The sequence below is a fragment of the Anopheles ziemanni genome, chromosome X (genome assembly GCF_943734765.1).
Source record: "Anopheles ziemanni chromosome X, idAnoZiCoDA_A2_x.2, whole genome shotgun sequence".
NCBI lineage: Eukaryota > Metazoa > Arthropoda > Insecta > Diptera > Culicidae > Anopheles > Anopheles ziemanni.
The window spans coordinates 717981-735914 of record NC_080707.1 but is presented as its reverse complement, the minus strand read 5'-3'; positions in this window follow the sequence as shown (position 1 = coordinate 735914).

Sequence of the window (17934 nt, the reverse complement as noted above, 5' to 3'; positions counted from 1 at the left end):
CGCTTCGTTGTTGACTTCCGCAAAAATCCCTAATGCGTCCTTTTTAAAATATCATTTCCGCAACCGGTTTCGAGGTAAGCGAATACTGGACTGGAGTTGATGTTTTCACACCCGAGCAGGGAAACGATAGAAAACTAACCAACGGAGGCAAACGAGGAAACACAAAGCCTTGTCGATACCTACACGCAAAAGTTTAAACCTAAATCTTCCCCTTCCTTTCGGAGGACAGTGGGCCGCGAGAGAGTACACGAGTAAACTGTACGAAAATGGCAGTTAGTGATGAGACCTTTTTGTGTTTTTCTTCTTCTTTTACGAACTCGTCCTTTCCGACGCGTCGACGTATCGGCTACCGTGCTATGTTTTAGCTATAATTGTTTTCCTACCGTACACTTTCTTTTTTTGTTGCGTTAGTCGTTTGCATTCGCATGCGTGGGTGCCATGAATCCGGAATTCCTTTCTCGTGTATTATTTCACTTTTAATATGGTTGGTGTACTGGTGTTCCAAATGTTTCGCTATCTTCTCGACTGCTCCCTGATGCAGGATTGTGTGTATGTGTGTGTTTATGTGTGTGTATTTCAGCGATTCTATTGTTTACGTCGCACGTTTGCCTGATGTATCCATGCTTCATATACATCCATATAGATAAGGCTAATTCGCACGTCGGCAAGTGGTGAGTAAGCAGGCAAGTGGCAAGAAGCCGTCCGCACTGTAGCAAGTACGTGCCGGTAACTAAATCACTCACACAAGTAAGCAGGAAGGTATGAATTTTAATTTACTATCATTTGATCGTCAATAAATAAAAAGATCGATCACTGATACTACAACCTAATATTTCTGTAACAAAGGTCGAAAAGTTTTTGTTTGACAACTTGAAATTACACGAGTTGTCAACCAATAACATCCACCTACTTTCCTGTAAAAGTAGATTCGGTTCTATACAAATGGCAAGTAGCTACATTGTAGTTAGTAGCAAGTACTACCATTTGCTGGGTCCGGATTCGCACGGAGTAGGTACGCTGCAACTTGCGACTCGTCGACCGGCGAATCAGCCTACAATGTATACGGCATGACTGGATTAAAACAAATATATCAATATAAACTAATAATCGCAACACCACTACAATCGCGGCATTGTTGGTTTCACACCGGCTATATAGAAAAACCTATAGCTATTAACTTCTATCCCTATGTGGTTATGTATACCCTAATATCTAGACTGTACAGTATGAATCTCCAATAATCATGTTAAGTTACAAATAGTTTTAAACGTTAAAAACGAATAGAGTCTAAGCCAGCACAAAGGGTAGCAATAGGAGGTTGTGCCCTCCTTGCGTTAACGTTTCGGTTCTCCCTTCGGAGCGCGCTCCGTAGCTGTAAGTAATAAAGCTCAGCAAAGACGATCCGCCAAAAACAGACATAGAATGAAGGCGAAGGATGAGGGATGTAGGGTTTGCACTGATCGCAGCCAGTGTTGCTGCTGATTAGTCGAATCCAACAGACAACTTCATTATGGAAGCAGGTTGGGCGGGGTGTCCGTCAACCTTCGAAGAAGTCACACGGTCTAGGTTGCAGGAACGTCTGCAAGCCAGCAGCACGCTACTACCGGCCATGTTCATCGCATCAGTTGTATGTCGCAACGCCCGGCTGCGCGTTCAGGGTGGCCATCTGGAACGGGCTGCATTTGGTCGGCGGTGTTGTCGCGGTGCTCGCCGTCATGGTCAGCTGATGGTGCTGCTGCGGCTGCTGAGCCTGCTGCGAATGATGCTGTGGTGCTACCTCCGGTTCATGCAGCTGCTGGGGCTGAAGTTGATGCTGTTGTTGTTGCTGCTGCTGTTGTTGCGGCTGTTGCTGAAGTTGCTGCTGCTGCTGCTGCTGCAACTGGAGATGCTGGTTCTGATGTAGATAGTTGTGATCGTGATGGTTGGCATCCTGATAGTACGTCAGGTTCAGCACATCCGGAGGATTGACCACGATTTGCGTTCGACCGTCCGGCATCGGGTTCAGTAGCAACTCGTATCTGGGCGCCTTCATCTGCCATTGGGGTTTCTTCGCTTGCCGGCGTTGCTTCTGCTGCGAATGCAGTAGAAACTGATCCAATAGCTCCCGCTGGTGCTCCAACGGCATGAAAGGCTGTTCCAAGGGCTGCGTATACGCCTCCTGCAATGGAGTTGAAAAGTTGAGAGAATTATCGGCAACGGAACGTATTAAAGTGATTGCATAGAAATAAGGACATCAATGCTACAGACAACAATTGCTACGTCCAAGTATACAAAGGATTATACCGATACCGTTGAAGTTCCCGAAGTTGACATCGAGTGCAGTAGAAACTGATTCAATAGCTCCCGCTGCTGCTCCAACGTCAAGGGTGGCTGCGGTTTTTGCTGTACTGGCTGTTGTGGTAACTGCTCCAAGGGCTGAGTATACGCCTCCTGCAATGTAGTTGAAAAGTTGAGAGAATTATCGGCAACGGAACGTGTTAAAATGATTGCATATGAATGAAAGGACATCAATGTTGATAATCAAACTACACACAACAATTGCTATGCCCAATGATACAAAGGATTATACGAGTACCGTTGAAGTTCCCGAAGCCGCCGCCAACATGGGTGGTTCCGTGCTGCGGCGCTCCTGTTCGCCATCGAGCGGCAGCAGTTGGTTCACCCATCGCCACCAGCGCCACCAGTTGCCTTCCTCCATTTGCTCGAAGTCCCGCCGCAACCCGTCGATGCTCTGAGCGATGCCGTCCAGCGTGCTGCATGCCTCGACCCAGCCGGTCCGCATCGTGACGTCGTGCCGATCATTACCGACCAGCTCCTGCAGCGTGTCAAAGCTCCACTGCAGCCAGGCGAGCTTCTCGTCGAACGTATCCAGCGCCGTGCGCAGCCGCCACAGGAGGCTGACGAGTGCCCGACCGTACGCCCGGCTGCACTTGCCGGCCCGCCTCCCCAGGATGTCGACGGCGCGCTCGTGTTCGCGGCCCGGCGTCAGTGGTGTCGTGTCCCGGATCCAGCTCACCGTCGACCAGTTCATCACGCGGGTGGCCGCGCACAGCGGCATCAGGTTAGCGATGTTGGCCGCTTCCTCCTCGTCGCACCCGCTGCTGCCGCCGCAAATCTCCGTCACGATATCCGGTCGGAAGTGCATCGGCAGCATCTTAATAATGCTCATCGTCCAGCGACGCACCTCGTAGATGTGCAACATCAGGCGTAGTCCGACCTGGCGTGGCATCGCCCGGAGCAGCGGGGCCAACTCCGGATTCGTCGTAGCTTCGTGCGCCTCCAAGTCCTCGAAACTGTCGATCACCGAAAGCGAAACGTTGGCCGCATTGTCTTCATCTACGCGACCTTCCCCATCGCCACCACCGCTTGTTTCTCGGCGCAGGTGCCTCCGGCGTCCCCAAATGCCACCCGCCTCCACCGACTGCTTGAACTCGCTTCGCAACTTGCCGATACCCTGAGCGAGGTGCTGCAGCGTCGTGGACACTTCGGTCAGCCGTTCGCGCGACACTGGCCCGTCCTGCAGGTGCTGCAGCAGCCAGGCGAGCCGCTCGCCGAACACCTCCTGCTCGGTGACCAGCCGCGCCAGCAAACCAGCGAGCGCCTTCACGTATGGCTCGGTCACGCAGTTGTCGAGTCGTGCCGCCAACGCGCCCTCGTCTTTCGGCACCGCCGTTCGGAACCAGTGCAGCGTGGCCCGGTTGAACGCGATCGCTTCGGTGCACAGCGCGGGCAGGCAGTCGGTCCAGGTGTCGCCGACCAGCAGCTCGTCGCTGCCAGCGTCCGACGAGTCCTCCCCTTCGCAGGCCACCGTTGGCCGGAAGTGCGCTGGCAGCAGCTGGGTGATACGGCGGATCGCCGACATGACGGCGTAGATGTGCGAACCGAGCGCGCGTCTCGCCGACTGCTGACCCGTGTGCTGAATGACAAACTGCTGACCGGAACCGTACCGTTGGGGTGGCTGCTCCGGTGGGAAAGTGGTGGTGGTGTTGGTGGTGGTAGTGGGCACGGGTTGCTGCTGTTGCTGCTGTTGCGAAAAGCCATTGAGGTAGAGTGGCATGGTGCGGGAATGTGGCAGAATGTTTGTCTGTGGCTGCGACGCACCGACAACGGATGTCGAGGCAGTGTCGGCGACATCGTTCGAATCAAACGCCGTCGCTTGCGCGTCACTTCGGGCGATAACACCTCGGCTGGATTGCGGGCACAGGGAACGCGGGTCGCCGGGTGCCTGATGGTGTAGCGAGGGCGGTTGCGTACCCAGCCCAACGAGTCCCATCGTTTGGGACCCCGATTGCGAGCGTGCCGGGCTGACAATCACACCCGGCGTATTGTTGATCGCAACCACGCTGGCCCGCTGCTGTTGGCCCTTGTCGGCTCCTTGACCCCCCACCGGTGGAGGCACGGTGCACGCGTCCGTCTGGTAGATGGCAAACATCGGTGGAATGTCGCGCGTGTGCGTTTCGTTGCCGAAGATCAACCGTAGGCGCTTCATCGGTGGACCTTTGTCGGACGCCGACGACGACGTCGATCCTGGCGAGGCCGGAACACTGCAGGTGGTGGAGGAGCAGGACGAAGACGAGGAGGCGGTCCGGGCGAGCGGATAAATCTCGCCGCAGCGCGTGGTGCTGCCGGTTGCGGCACTTCCTCCCCCGCTGGTATCCGTACCCTCCGGCGGCTTGCTGGTCAGGGCCGACGGTTGCAGTATCACAGTCTTTTGATGATGATGATTATGATGATGATTATGATGATGGTGGTGGTGATGATGACGATGATGAGCGGCAGCGCCAGTTGCGGGTTGGTTCCGTGGAAAGCCGAACACATCGGGAACCGCCGAGTGCGACGGCACTTCCGTGGGCAGATGATCTCCCGCCAGCAACAGGTGTTGTTGTTGTTGCTTGTCGACGGCCGGCGGTACGATCATGGTGGTAGACGGAGACGACGAAGCAGTGTCCGTGGGAGGGCAGCGATTTCCATGTGACTCCTGCTCCTGCTGCTGCTGTTGCTGAAGCTGCTGAAGCTGCTGCAGACGACGATGCTCCCGTTTGGCCTGCTTGCGCAACCGACGTGCCTCTTTGCTCGACGATTTGTGTCGCTTTTTGCGCTTCTGCGAGATCCGGCTGCTGCAGCTGCTGCTGTACGACGTCAAGTCGGTATCCTCCTCGTCCTCTTCCTCCTCATCTTCGCCGTCGTCGTCGTCGCCGTTTGGGTGTTGGGAGTCACCGTTCCGCTGGTGTTCGACACGGGCAGCGTTGGGGATCGAGTCGAGCAGAAGCTTCGTTTTCGCCCGCCCGAGCGCACTATCGCTACTGCTGATGCTGTCACACGTCAGCAGATGCTTTCGATGGCGGTGGCGTGCCGCGGACGACGTGGCCTCGTTGAGGTCATCTTCCGGCTCGTGCAGGCTTTCGACGCCCTCCACCCGGAGAATTTCGTACTCACGCCGGAAGGTGGTGCCTGGGCTGGACCCATTCTCGGCCCCACCGTCGCTCAGACTGTTGCCCGATTCGATGATCTCGTCGATCACCGGGCTGCGCTTCATGCGCAGCGTCAGCTTGAGGCGACGCTCCGGCGTGCGCAGCATCGACGTCGACGTTGTGGGCTCGGCAAGGGCGGAACTACTGGCAGAGGTAGTAGCAGTGGGTGGTGGTGGTGGTGGTGGTGTTTTCGTTCGCTCGGAACCTTGAGCTTTTCGTTGCGCACGACCGGATGTTCGGGATTCGATGGCCGGGCTCGTGGAGGAAGTGGAGCTGGCCGACGATATTACCACCGGCGAGCTGCCAATCCCGGACGGTTCCTGGCCGGCCTGGACAGATCGGGTCGGCATCCTGCAACTGCTGCCGCTCGTGTCCTGTGCCGTGCTGTCAGCTAACCGCTGGCTTGTACCTTTTCTACAACCAATCATCTTGGCTAGTATTACATCATCCTCGTCGTCATCATCACCGTCGTCGGGAATGACGATCGCGTCGTCTTCGTCACCCACCGTCGTCGTGGTCGTCGTGGCTGCCGTGGTCGTCCTCTCTCTACTAAGTCCGTCCACTTGATTCTTTCCCTTCGCTTCGCTACCATCGGTCCGCTTCACCTCACCACGCAACCGTTTCGTCGGCACGGGCTGCGATTGCTTTCGTAGTCTACTTCTCCTACCGTTGGGATCACTGTTGTTACTGCTAGTGCTGCTGCTACTACTACTGCTGATGCTAATACTACTGCTGGCTTGTTGAAGAAGAGGGGCTCGCTTGCCGGCAGCCACTTCTTCGCTTGGATCCTTTTTGTTGGAGATGATGGTGGTGGTAGTGGTGGTGTTGGTGGTGGTGGTGTTGGTAGTTGTGGTTGGTGAGTCGATATCGAGCAGCTGGATGATGTCATCATCGTCGTCCTCGAGGGTGCGCGTTTGTAGCTTCTGCTTCCGCCGGCTGCCGCGGTTAGAGGGTACGGAAAACCCTTCCGGTGGGGGTGTTTTTGTCGTCGTCCTTCGCGACGGCACACCATCGTCAGCGGCGCTATCTACCAGTGAATGGTCGTGGCCACCGTTGCTGCTCGTGTCCTCCATCTGGCGCAGCATGCGGCGTGTAACGCGTGGACAAATTTCGTCCTCGGCCCATTCGGGTTCCGTCCGCGCCGGCGACGAATGTGTTCCGGTCAACGGTGAGCTCGCTGCGGTGGTGTAGCGTTGTGACGTACGGCGGGTGACGATAGCGTAGCTAGCTTTGCCCCGCTGGGTGCCTGCTGGGCGTTTCTCTTCTGGCTGTGGCGCTTCCGCGACACGCTTGCGCTTCCCCTCCGTGGCCGTCGTTGATTGTTGCTTACGGTGCGACGACGCCGATGTTGATCGGGATGATTTGTTGAGTGTTGAATCGTCATTCCGGAGCACGTCCTCCGGCTCATCCGGCACCACGACCACCTCATCGTCCATCTGCCCACCGTCGAACGGTTCGTCGTTAAACCGGAACACACTGCGTCGGCCGCTGGCGTAGCTAACGCTGCTGTGCATACTGGCCCGTCGTAGCTGTAGCTTCCGAGCGCCACCGGGCGCATCGTAGCTGCTCTTCGAGGCGCACGACGACTGGTTGCTGCACTCGTCGTACACGGAGAACGCGTCGCTCGGGTCCTTCGAGCGGCTTCGCGTCCGCCCAGCCACACCAAGCCGGCTCTGGTCCGGCTCGTCCTGCTTCTCGCGCGATTTCCTCGCCTTCCCTCGAGGCACGTTGCCGACCGGCATAGCGCGCGCATCGTAACAGCTGTGCCGCCGGAGCACATTGCGCCGGAGTGGACGCGCTGTTGCCGGCGGTTTGGCTCCTTCGTCTACCTTGCTATTTGGATGCTTCGCTTTGCTGCTCCCGCTACTACTGCTGCTGCTGCTGCTGCTGGTTCCACTTTTATCACATGCGGCCGGAACTCCCTTGGAGTTACGCGTTGCCCGTTTCGTGTGTGCATCACCCTTCGGGACGCTGTTGCTCCCGTGCTGGTTCTGGCTAGCCGTGGACGGCAGCTCCGCCGCCTGCTCGCTGCCGCCAACCGCCGGGGTCGTTACCGAGCAGTAGGAGGCCTTCGGCTGCTGGGCGAGCAGCATTTCCGCGTCGTACTTGGTCATACCCTTCTCGCGCAGCTCCTTCATCGTCAGTAGGCGAAGCGCGGACGGTGGCTCCTTGCCGACCGCAGTCTTGGCCTGACCTAGTGCGCCCACGATCATGCCCGTTCCGCCATCTACCGCACCAACAAGCCCACTCTGACCCTTGCTTTTCATTCGATTCAACCGATTGTCGGTTTCACGCAGCCGATACCGCACGCCACCGTTCACCCCAACGACACTGCCCATCACCGACACGCCACCGTTCGCCACACCACCGTTCACCACACCGCTAAGCCGCGCATCGTAGCCGGCACTGTCCGACCCTGCACTCAACTCGACTCCCGCACAGCCACCGGCACCGATGGTACCGTTCACGCCACCGAGCCCTTCCACCGTTCCTTTCCCAGCCCCATCGATGGCCGCTGCAGCCGCCGCGTTGAACAGCAACCGGGCCCGGGCCTCGAATGCGCCCGTTCCCCGCCGCTCGCACGTTTCGCACTCGCAGTAGCAGTTGTTGTCGCCGAAGAAGTCCTCGCCGTAGAAGCAGGTGATCTCCTCACCAACCTCGATATCGCGCAGCACCTTCACGCAGGCCGTGTCGCGCCCGGTCGCCACGAACTTGCAGTTCGCGCGGCAATCGTGGTTGATGTAGGCGGCCGGGCCAAGCCATAGCTGAGCGCAGTTCTTCCGGCAGCTGTACATCACGCTGAAGTCGTTCCTGCCCGGGTGCAACAGCATCTCCTCCTCACGCTCGCTCAGCTCGGCGATGCACCCGACCAGGCACTCGATCTTCTCGTTCTTCGCCCAGCGGCGCGTCGAGCAGATTTTCGCCCCCTTCTGGCCCTCGAGCGAGTAGCGGTAGCATGCCTCGATCACAAACCCGGAGTGCTGATCGAACACGCGCAGGTAGCGATAAATCTGCGGAGCAATCAGCAAGCATAGAAGGCAATTGCCATTAGTTAAGCACGTTGAAACAGAATGGAAGGAGGGGAACGGGAGACAACCTGTGAATCGAAAAAGACTACTTACGTGTGCCTCCAGCCGCTTCAGGGCCAGCTTATTCTTGTTCAGCAGCGACCGGGGCATCCAGTGGCCGCTGATTAGTCGCTGGTAGCATTTGCTGTAGTTCTGCGTCCGAATGAACTCCTCGATGATTTCTTTGATTTCGTCATTGTTCGCCTTCAGCGGTCGGTACTTGAGACTCATTTTGTGCGTCTGGAAGCCAAGAATCGGATCGAGCACCAACCCGGTGGCGAGATCGTCGTTGTCAGACAGCTCCTTCGGTGTCATGCCGGTGCCCGGGCTGGCAACCTGAGCCAGCTTGGGCGGCTGTCCGCTACCCTTCGATTGCTGCTGGCTCCCTCCCCCCGTGCCCGATGAATGCCCAGACGACGCTACCACCATCCTGCCACCGATGCCTTCCACTTCTGCCGTTGCTGCAGCTGCTGTGCTCGCTGCCGATTCGCCGCCGGCGTGGCTGAGGGACGACGACGACGACGCCAACGACGTCGACGGCGGCAAGCCACCACCGACGTGGCGAGCCTTCCTACCGATCCGTGCTGAACTGTGCGGTCTACCGCCGCCGCCGTCGTCGCCGAACAACGACGCGGACACTTGCCCAACGCCACCGCTGCCACGTTCCACTACACGCCACCTCCTTCTCCTCCTTGCGTTGTCTCTTTCTTCTCCTCCTCTCGCAGCTGCTGCTGCCGTCGCCTTCCTGACAGTCCGGACGATTCGTAGACGGTTTCCACCTCGATGTCTCGATGTTCGACCAATGCCACGAACGCTACCACCTCCACCTCCGGCCACGCCCCGCTCGTCAGCACCCGTCGTCCCGGGGTGTGGAGATAACGCGGGGAGGTGTGTTTCGGACCCGCGTTCTACTGGCCACCGGGATGGTGCACACTGTCAGCACCGTGAAGTACGTTTCCTGCTACGCTATGCCAAACCCGAAGAACATAACAATCGTGCTGTAGCCCCGGTCGACGTTCTGTAACGAGTTGTAGACAAATAAAAAAAGACATTTAATCGCTATCGGCCATGGAGGGATTTTGTCGTACGATAAAGCAAATATAACACCGAATGAGACTCCTTCCCAAAAGCATGTCACAAAAAAACGGATTGCTCTCAGCATAAAGATGGGCTGTTCCATTTCATTTCTAACTATGCATTTCTTCTATCTATTAATTTGAATTACTTAATGGTTGCTCGACCGATCGGTGCCATCTAGGTGCTGGTACAGCTCTTGGCAACAAAAGTGTAATAGAAAAGATGATTGGAAAAACATCCGAGGTATGGAAGTGACCATTAATTTAATAGCCTTCCCTAAGGATAAAAGCTACAAGTGTGCACGTGGTTCTTCGAATATTCCATCGACTGCAAGTTTGTGGGTATGAATTCAATTTGCAAGCAGAAGGACGCAGTTAGATGTATGTTTTTTTATTGCTTTAGACGCCACACATTCCGCCAGCTAGTCAAGCATAAAAACTAGTTGATGACTGGAAATTGTATGCCAAAACTGCACTTTTCAGTAAATGTTTTTCCTATCTTTTTACCTGCGATTTCATTCCTTCCATCACGACCATTGGCGCCACAAGGTCCATAAATTTTGCTCATTTTTGTAATTGAAGCGATTCGCTGTACAATGCTACATAATCCCAGCAAGCAAACTAAAGTGAAAGAAACTTTTGCCGCAATCGGCCACGAGGCGGAGGGAGTTTGGTAAGTTCTATTTTCGCAACATTCAAGCAAACCCCGACTCTCCGACCATTCGCAGTCACGTTCCTCGGCACCACCATCGGCAGGCAGACGTGAGCTTTCATCGATCCGCTCTGGCTTCCTCGCGTTTTCATCTGATTTCCCGAACTCAGGCGGAAAAAGAGCAGACCAAGGTTCATAATACAGTGCGCTGTACGTGCCGTGTTCGGATTCCGGGAAGAAAAGGGGGTTTGGAAATCCGGGAATTTTGAACAGCGCACTCTCTACAGTGGGAGCAAAAGAGGAAGAAGAAATTAAGATGCAAGGCACCGCAGCATCATACGAGTGCATCGTTCCACAATGAACAGCATTCGAACCAATCGAATAAACAAATATGGCGACGGGCGAACGACGACGGTGAAAAAGCAACCCCCGACAATACCTCGCTTTCTCTATCGCTCTTATTGTAGTACCTGCTGATGACAAAAGGGAAAATAACATGGTGAGCCTATCACACACACACAGCGGACATGAAGGGATGCATTTACACACTGATGTACACATAGCTGTGCCTGTTAGTCACTTCCATCGCGAATGGTATGTTCTTTAAATTTAAGGGGACAGGATATGAGGTAGAAAGAGGAATCTACCCTATTAAAGCATACGGCTGAAACAACCACAAGCGCGCTGGCTGCACGTTGGCGGTGTGTGTAAATATGCGAAATGCACCCAGTGCATTATCATGCATTTCAAACTTGTTTCGCGAGGTGTTGCCCTTTGTTTAGAGCGGGCAAAGATCCCTAAAACGATCCAACGATGCACCAGTAGCATGCACAAGACATGTTTGACACCGGGTCGCAACACAGCTTGTGAGATCTCCAAGTCTTGGCGGAGTCCATCTAGTGGCTGCCTGGACTGCAGTAAACTCGAAAAAGAGCGAAAAAACGGGTGGTTGTAGTTATTCAATGGTTTCCTTCTCAAAGCCTTCCAGCTTACAATGGATTCATAGCGACCTTCGACTTGTAGCTAGGAAATGTTCATGGAAATTCAATTTTAATCCCTTTGACGCATTTCTAATGGGCAGTATTAGGTAATATAATCTTTTTCACGGCAAGCCGTTTAATGGTTAACACCAGACTAGTTCATTAAATCGCACCACAGACTCTTATATTCAAATCGAAACCCTAAAATCGTAGTCTGCTGCGATTCATCGACGTCGCCTCCGAATAATTCTAGTTGAAAATTGCTGCATGCGCAATGACGTGCAACTACAGGCGTATTGCACGGACGGTGTCGCGATATGTATGATATGTTGTGGCAAAGCTAGTGGTTGGGAAAGAGTTCTGCCACCTCCACCTTTGGTTCAATGGCATCAAAAGCATCAGCTTTCTCACGATGAACTACTGATGAGTAGAACCGTTGTTCAAAAAGTGCATCACACTAACACTGCACTTTGACTAACGAGTGCAGTGGGGGGAAGAGAGAATGGAGGAGGAGGAGGAGGAGACATGAATTCTTGAACAACTAACTGGGATTAAAAGGTTTTGCTTTTATGATATTTTTCAATGGAAAGTTAAATGTTTTTCATTTCCTGAAACCAGCACAAACACACGGGCAAAATATGTGTTTAGAGACGGAGAAAAGGGAGAGAAAAAGAGAGAGAAAGAGAGAACGATGGAAAATGACCGTATGTTTATGCATTTCGTTGAAAGGCTCTTATTGAAGCCGTCCGCTGCTCTGCTGCGCTTGATGGTTGATTGATTTCCATTTTCTGATTGTTAAACGTTCATGCATCAGTTGATTGACAACGCTAGCAGCATCTTCCTTAACAGCAGTTCTCGGACGGAAATGTATCTTTACACGCACGCGGGGCAAAAAGGTAGAGTTTTCCCTGCACTGCTTCACTGCAGGCTGCAGCCGTTCTAGCACTCGCTCTTCCATCATTTTTCTCGCACTCCCTCTCACTCTCTGCTCTCTTTCCTTCTTTTTTTCTCTTTATGCTGACTGATTCTTCTTGCTGGGAAAATCGGAATCATATCAGCGCTTCTTCTCTGCTCGACGCGACTTACAGCACACCTTCGTTCACCTCAAGGTTCCGTTCCACGACGGGTGTCCCCGGGAATGACGGGAATGGAATGTTGAGGTAACCAGCATCATATATCGAAGGGTTACCGTCTAGCCAAGATTAGGATCCCGTCGCTTACACGGTTGATTGAACTAAAACTTTATCTAAACGAAACCTAGCACATACCAACTGTAGCTTCTGTGATGTGCCTCTGTTTAAGCAAGAGTAAGAATATTTCCTTACAGTTTAAAATCGCCCTTTGTCCCGCTACATACGCCGTCTATAAAGAACCTGATATAGCTTTACATATACATAGCAGAAAGTCTATATATTTGATCGCAGCGATCCCGACGAGAGTGCGGGTGAGCATACCGAAAGAATACTCCCCGGTGAGGCGTGATGACGACGACTGCGCTGGGTATATTACGTTCTTACTGGCCTACCCTCCTTTCCAATGCTGTTTTCTACATACTCCGCTGCAACTTCAAGGGTTCCTCCAGTGTACTATTGCTTATAATACCTAAAAGAGTGTCTCTCCCTTGCACATCCCTTCTGTATGCAAAAGACGTTTTGATGTTACAAATGCAATAAAAACAGCATTTTTAACCAAGAACCCTCTAAAACAATCGGTTGCACAGTTGCCAGCCAGTATAATTACGTCTTCGGAGGCAAAAAGGGCAAAAAGTACGAAGGATAAGGTTGAGCTGACGTTCGTCCACCACCTTCGGTTTGACAGTGACCGAGCAAAACGTCAAAAATTGTCACATCACTACTGACAGCTGCTGCTTCCTCACCGATAAACGCCTACGCACAGCATGATGCGTAGCGTAGAGCTTTTTCGAAGCCAGCCGGAAGGTCCTAGGACTAAGACTCGTGCAGGATGGTCCGTAAGGACTGGCCACCGATTCTCTGGACTTATTCCAATGGCACTTGTGTGGCGCTACAAACGCTGAGCGGTCTTGGCCTGACGAAGCTCCATCCGAAACCGCTCACTAATGCAATGGGAAAGCTAAAAAGGTGAAGGAAAGCTTCAATTACCACTTTTCCTTGGGACCTGTCGTGTTTTGTTCTAAATTCTTCATACTTTCTTGCAAATTGCAGCATATTTTATCCACAGTTGACTGTAACTGAACTGACGGCCATCTCTGTTGCTCTCTGCCACTCTCTTGTACCACTGCTTCCTCCCTGATTTCTCTATCGAGAAAAGGCCTTTTATGACAATCCCAGATTAAAGAAAAATTCACCACTTTTACGGCACGGTACTGGACTCCATGCACGGAGGTGCATTGAGGAGAGGTGTTTGTCCGAAAAATGCACTACATTCAACAGCATAATGCCTAGATATTTCCACAGCACACCGCGACGCGACGGTTCTTGTTTTGATGGACGTTCAATAGGGGCTTTGCTGATGCTGCCGTACCACTTATTTATTGGTTGTTGTTGGCTGATGTTGCAGAAGCTACTCCCAATACTGCTAATGCTTGGTTCTGCTGCTGCTGCCGGATTCTGCTGCTGCTGCTCGTACTGCTGCTGTTGATGCTCGTACTGCTGCTGCTACTGCTGAGGTTGCTGCACCTCTTCGATCATATAACACACTCGATAAACATTATTGCACACAGATTATTGCACGCGAGGCCCCATCCGCTGGTGTCGGCACAAACGACGAGAGTTGGGTGCCGACTTTCGAATCCCCAAGCAACACTAGAGCACTGTGTATTAGGAAAAGCAATCACAATTTATTCTGCGCGGCGAAATGGGAGGCTAGCGTCAACCTCGAGAACGATATATTGGATTATCGAGCTGGATTCACGCTGAAGTGTGCCAATATTGCATTACTCGGCCTACCGTCGCACTTCTCTTGGAAGGTATTTTCGCGAACAATGGGGCAATCCCCGCGCCGCACCATGAAACACACACACAAGACCGCCTAGCTCGCGGTTTACTCGCGAATCACTTTTGCTGCCGTTTGCTAAACGCTGCTTGAATGCTCTCACTGCGATCCCAACCGTACACCCGTTGCTGGGGCTTTCGCGTTGTTATTGCTGCTGCTGCTGTTTCTTGGTTTGCTTTGGTGCCTCACTAAATTGAAGCATCTGACCATGGTCTCCCGTGCGCCAGAGGGGTGCTTGTCCGCAGCACCATCCGGGTGAAAGGTGTGTATGTGCGTGAAATTCAAGAGCATGCACGCACGGACGAATCGATCCAGACGGACGTGCGTTTTAGATCAATTCTTTCGATTCCTTCCTTCCTTTCTTGCTTGTTACTTTCTTTTTTTGTTAAGGTGGTTCTTCTAATGCTTCTCGACGAGCAGAATGTGCCTGTGGCCGTGTGCGTGTACGAACCGTGTTTCACCGAACGCCTCGCCGAGCGTTAAGATAAGCACTGCCGTGCGCTAGCGCTTTGCTTCTCACTGCTGCTCCATAGCCTGATGCGGTGCCGTTCCGTTCTTACCAATTTTCCTTCCATTTCACGCGAATACGATCGCGCATAGGCTACCCGCGACGGTTTCGCTGCCTCGCTACGACGGCGGCGCTGTCTCTCGTTCTCTGTCTCACTCAAGCTCTCCCAAGTATATTCACCGCTCATATTCATGCGTATCCGCAGACGGAGGAATATCTGGACGATGTCGCACAAGACGTCAGTGTCAAACATCTTCCAGTTCCGAGGATACCCGAACCAAAAGCAAAGCAAACAAAACAATCGGGAAGTTACATTATTACGCCACCGTAGAACAGGGGTCAGCAAAGTCGCCAACTGATTTTATCCGGCCCGTAAAACAATTTTAGTGCTCGAACTCAACTAACTCAAGCAGAGATTCCGCATCAATTTTTCCACATACTAATCTATCCACAAATAACTGTAGCAGTATTTATTCCAACAGCATCAGTTGATTTTATAACGCAATCATGTATATTATAACTGTGTCAGTTGAAATCAGAATCGTGGCAGTTGATATTATAATCCTTCTGGTACAGCAGCTTGAGCGAAGTACGCAACTAGCGAGTGTTAACGTATATCGCAATATTATAATTTACAGGGGGTCAGCGACAGCCAAGCGGTAGCGCCGGTTAGAAAATCGGCCTATGAGCACCGGGGCTCACCACCTGGACGGCGTGGGTTCGAATCCCAACCGAGACCGGACCCTCCCCTGTACGAGAGGACTGACTATCCACGCACAACAGGGAAACGAGAAAGCATGATGATTTTGCACGCTGGAATATCTTCGGGTTTTGTCGGTTTTTACTGCTCACTAGGTGCGAGAACTTCGGGCTTCATTGTTGCCTCCGTGTGCGCAGGCCTTATGCCTGATAGGTGTACATTCGACCAAGAATCAAATATGGAAGCAAAAACAAGTTCCCTTCGCTTCCTACTCCCTTCCTTCCCTTCCCTTTTTCTGCTGATTTTTCTAGGTTTCACTGGCCTTTCTCGCACGCTTACCTGAATGGTATGATTATCTGGAGGGATTGTTACCCGTCTGCTTTAAGGACTGTGGTAGTTTTTCCTGAGTTTCCACATTGTTGTCGATCGTATACATCAGTGAATTCAGAAACCATTTATCTTTACTTGTTAGACATTCCCTACTTCTTTCTTCTCCTCCTTAGCTGTCAAAAGCTTGCACTTCTGTCATATGTAAAGGGCGTTTACACTACCGAGCTTAGGGTCGCACGATAGAGAAAAGGTCACTTTTTTCTTCGAAAGAGTTCCCAAAAATGAAGGTTTTCATTTTTAAAGAATCACAAAAGCAGCGCATTGCATTGCACGGTATTGCACAGTATTGATTTTGCCCGAATAATGTTTGCTTTATGCAAGTTGTTCCCTTGCCACAATCACTTGCACTTATAGCGCATGCCTACTGTACGCCATCTTGGCGTTGTCTGTCTCCTTTACGCTTGTTACAGAGTTGAACCATCTTTTTTTGTTTTTCTATTACGTGAATGGTTCTAACATCTCATGATTTACTTCTTGACATTAAAATAAATCTAACAACTGTATAAACTATTAGGTCGATCGGAATTATCGGCATAATTTTACTCAGTTCAGCTCTACATAACCTGTCTCTTCACTGTTCCGAATTGGGATAGCACTACCATCCATGCATATGAGGCGTCATTACACTGATACTGGTCTACACATCATTCCCAGCGATGGTGATGAAAGTAAAAACCAAAAAAATGTGATGTTAATTTTGTTGAACGCCTTGGGAAGATCTTTCATGAATGGTTTTGAAGGGGCAATACTGTTAATTGCAACTATAGTTACTTTAGAAATAATCGTGTAATATGTTCACGAAAAACCGACAATTGATATAATTTTTATGCATATGTTTGATATGTTTTGTCATTATATTAACACACCAGACCGCACTTTATAGTTAGATCTTTAACTGGGTCAAATAATGCATGATTATTTGTAGTAATTCAATTCTTGCCCGTGTTTTAAATTTACATTAAACGATCAATTTAAGCAAAAGAATGATTTTATGGCACAGTGGCTTTATGGTTTGTTTTCCTTTGGGTTTTTGTCTTCGCCACCTATAATGATTATACCAGCTTACTAGAGAAATGCATACCGGGTTTAACTAATGTATTATCTACTCCTCGACGTACACATCATTTCATCATCACGTTTAATTGCTGAATTTCATTTAATTTTCTCTATTAAATTTTTTAAACATCTCTACAAAATTGAGCTATTTATGAGATTCGCCAAATCCATGGATTGAAATATTGTTTACACTGATTCAGCGATAGTCATACACATTCAATTAATGATTGTTTTCTCCTGGAATCATTATAAATTTTGAGCAACGATCGGTGTTCAGCATAAATAATATATAATTGTGTCATTCCACCTATTCCGTACAGATCCGCATGAAGTATTCGTTTTAATACGAAAAACGGATCTTTCATGAACCATTGGAATTTTGAATTTCGAATTTGCAAATGGTATAAAACCAGCAGTTCAAATACGAAATTTTATTAAACTGATAAAATCTGTCTGATTTCGTCAATGTTGTAGTTTGAGGTAGAGGGTTGTTACGCTCATGTTGATATTATGATTTGATGTGGGACGGGATCCTTTTGGTAGGGCATGTCATGAGGATACCGGATACTTGCATGCCAAGAAGGAGCTCACCATCGGACCATCGCGAGACGTAGAGATCGGGACAGAGAACTGCAGCCATGGGATCGAGTATGGACCAGTCCAAAGAAGATGAAGAAGAAAAAGAAGAAGAAGATTTTGTAAGTAAAATAGATTGTAGGGTTAACAAGATTTTTTCCCTTAACACCTTGTTCGTTTGGCGATTCAAAAATGTTGGTGGTATCCCAAATAAGGCCCTCCACTTAGTCATCGTCGCCATATTTTTCCACATTTGCGGCTGAAGGTATACAAAGAGTTGTGCTTGCATTCTGTTCTTATATTTGAACCGTTGCATTGACGATAGAAGAAGCAACGGTTTGTAATAAACGGTTAAACTAGATAAGATGGACAGCATGAACCAATTCTTCAGCCGAAGAAGTTAATTTGAAACGGCACCGCTCCCAGACGAGTGCAGCTAGTTAGAGTTGGTTGTACGTTTGTGAAATAAAGGAGACTTTAGTGA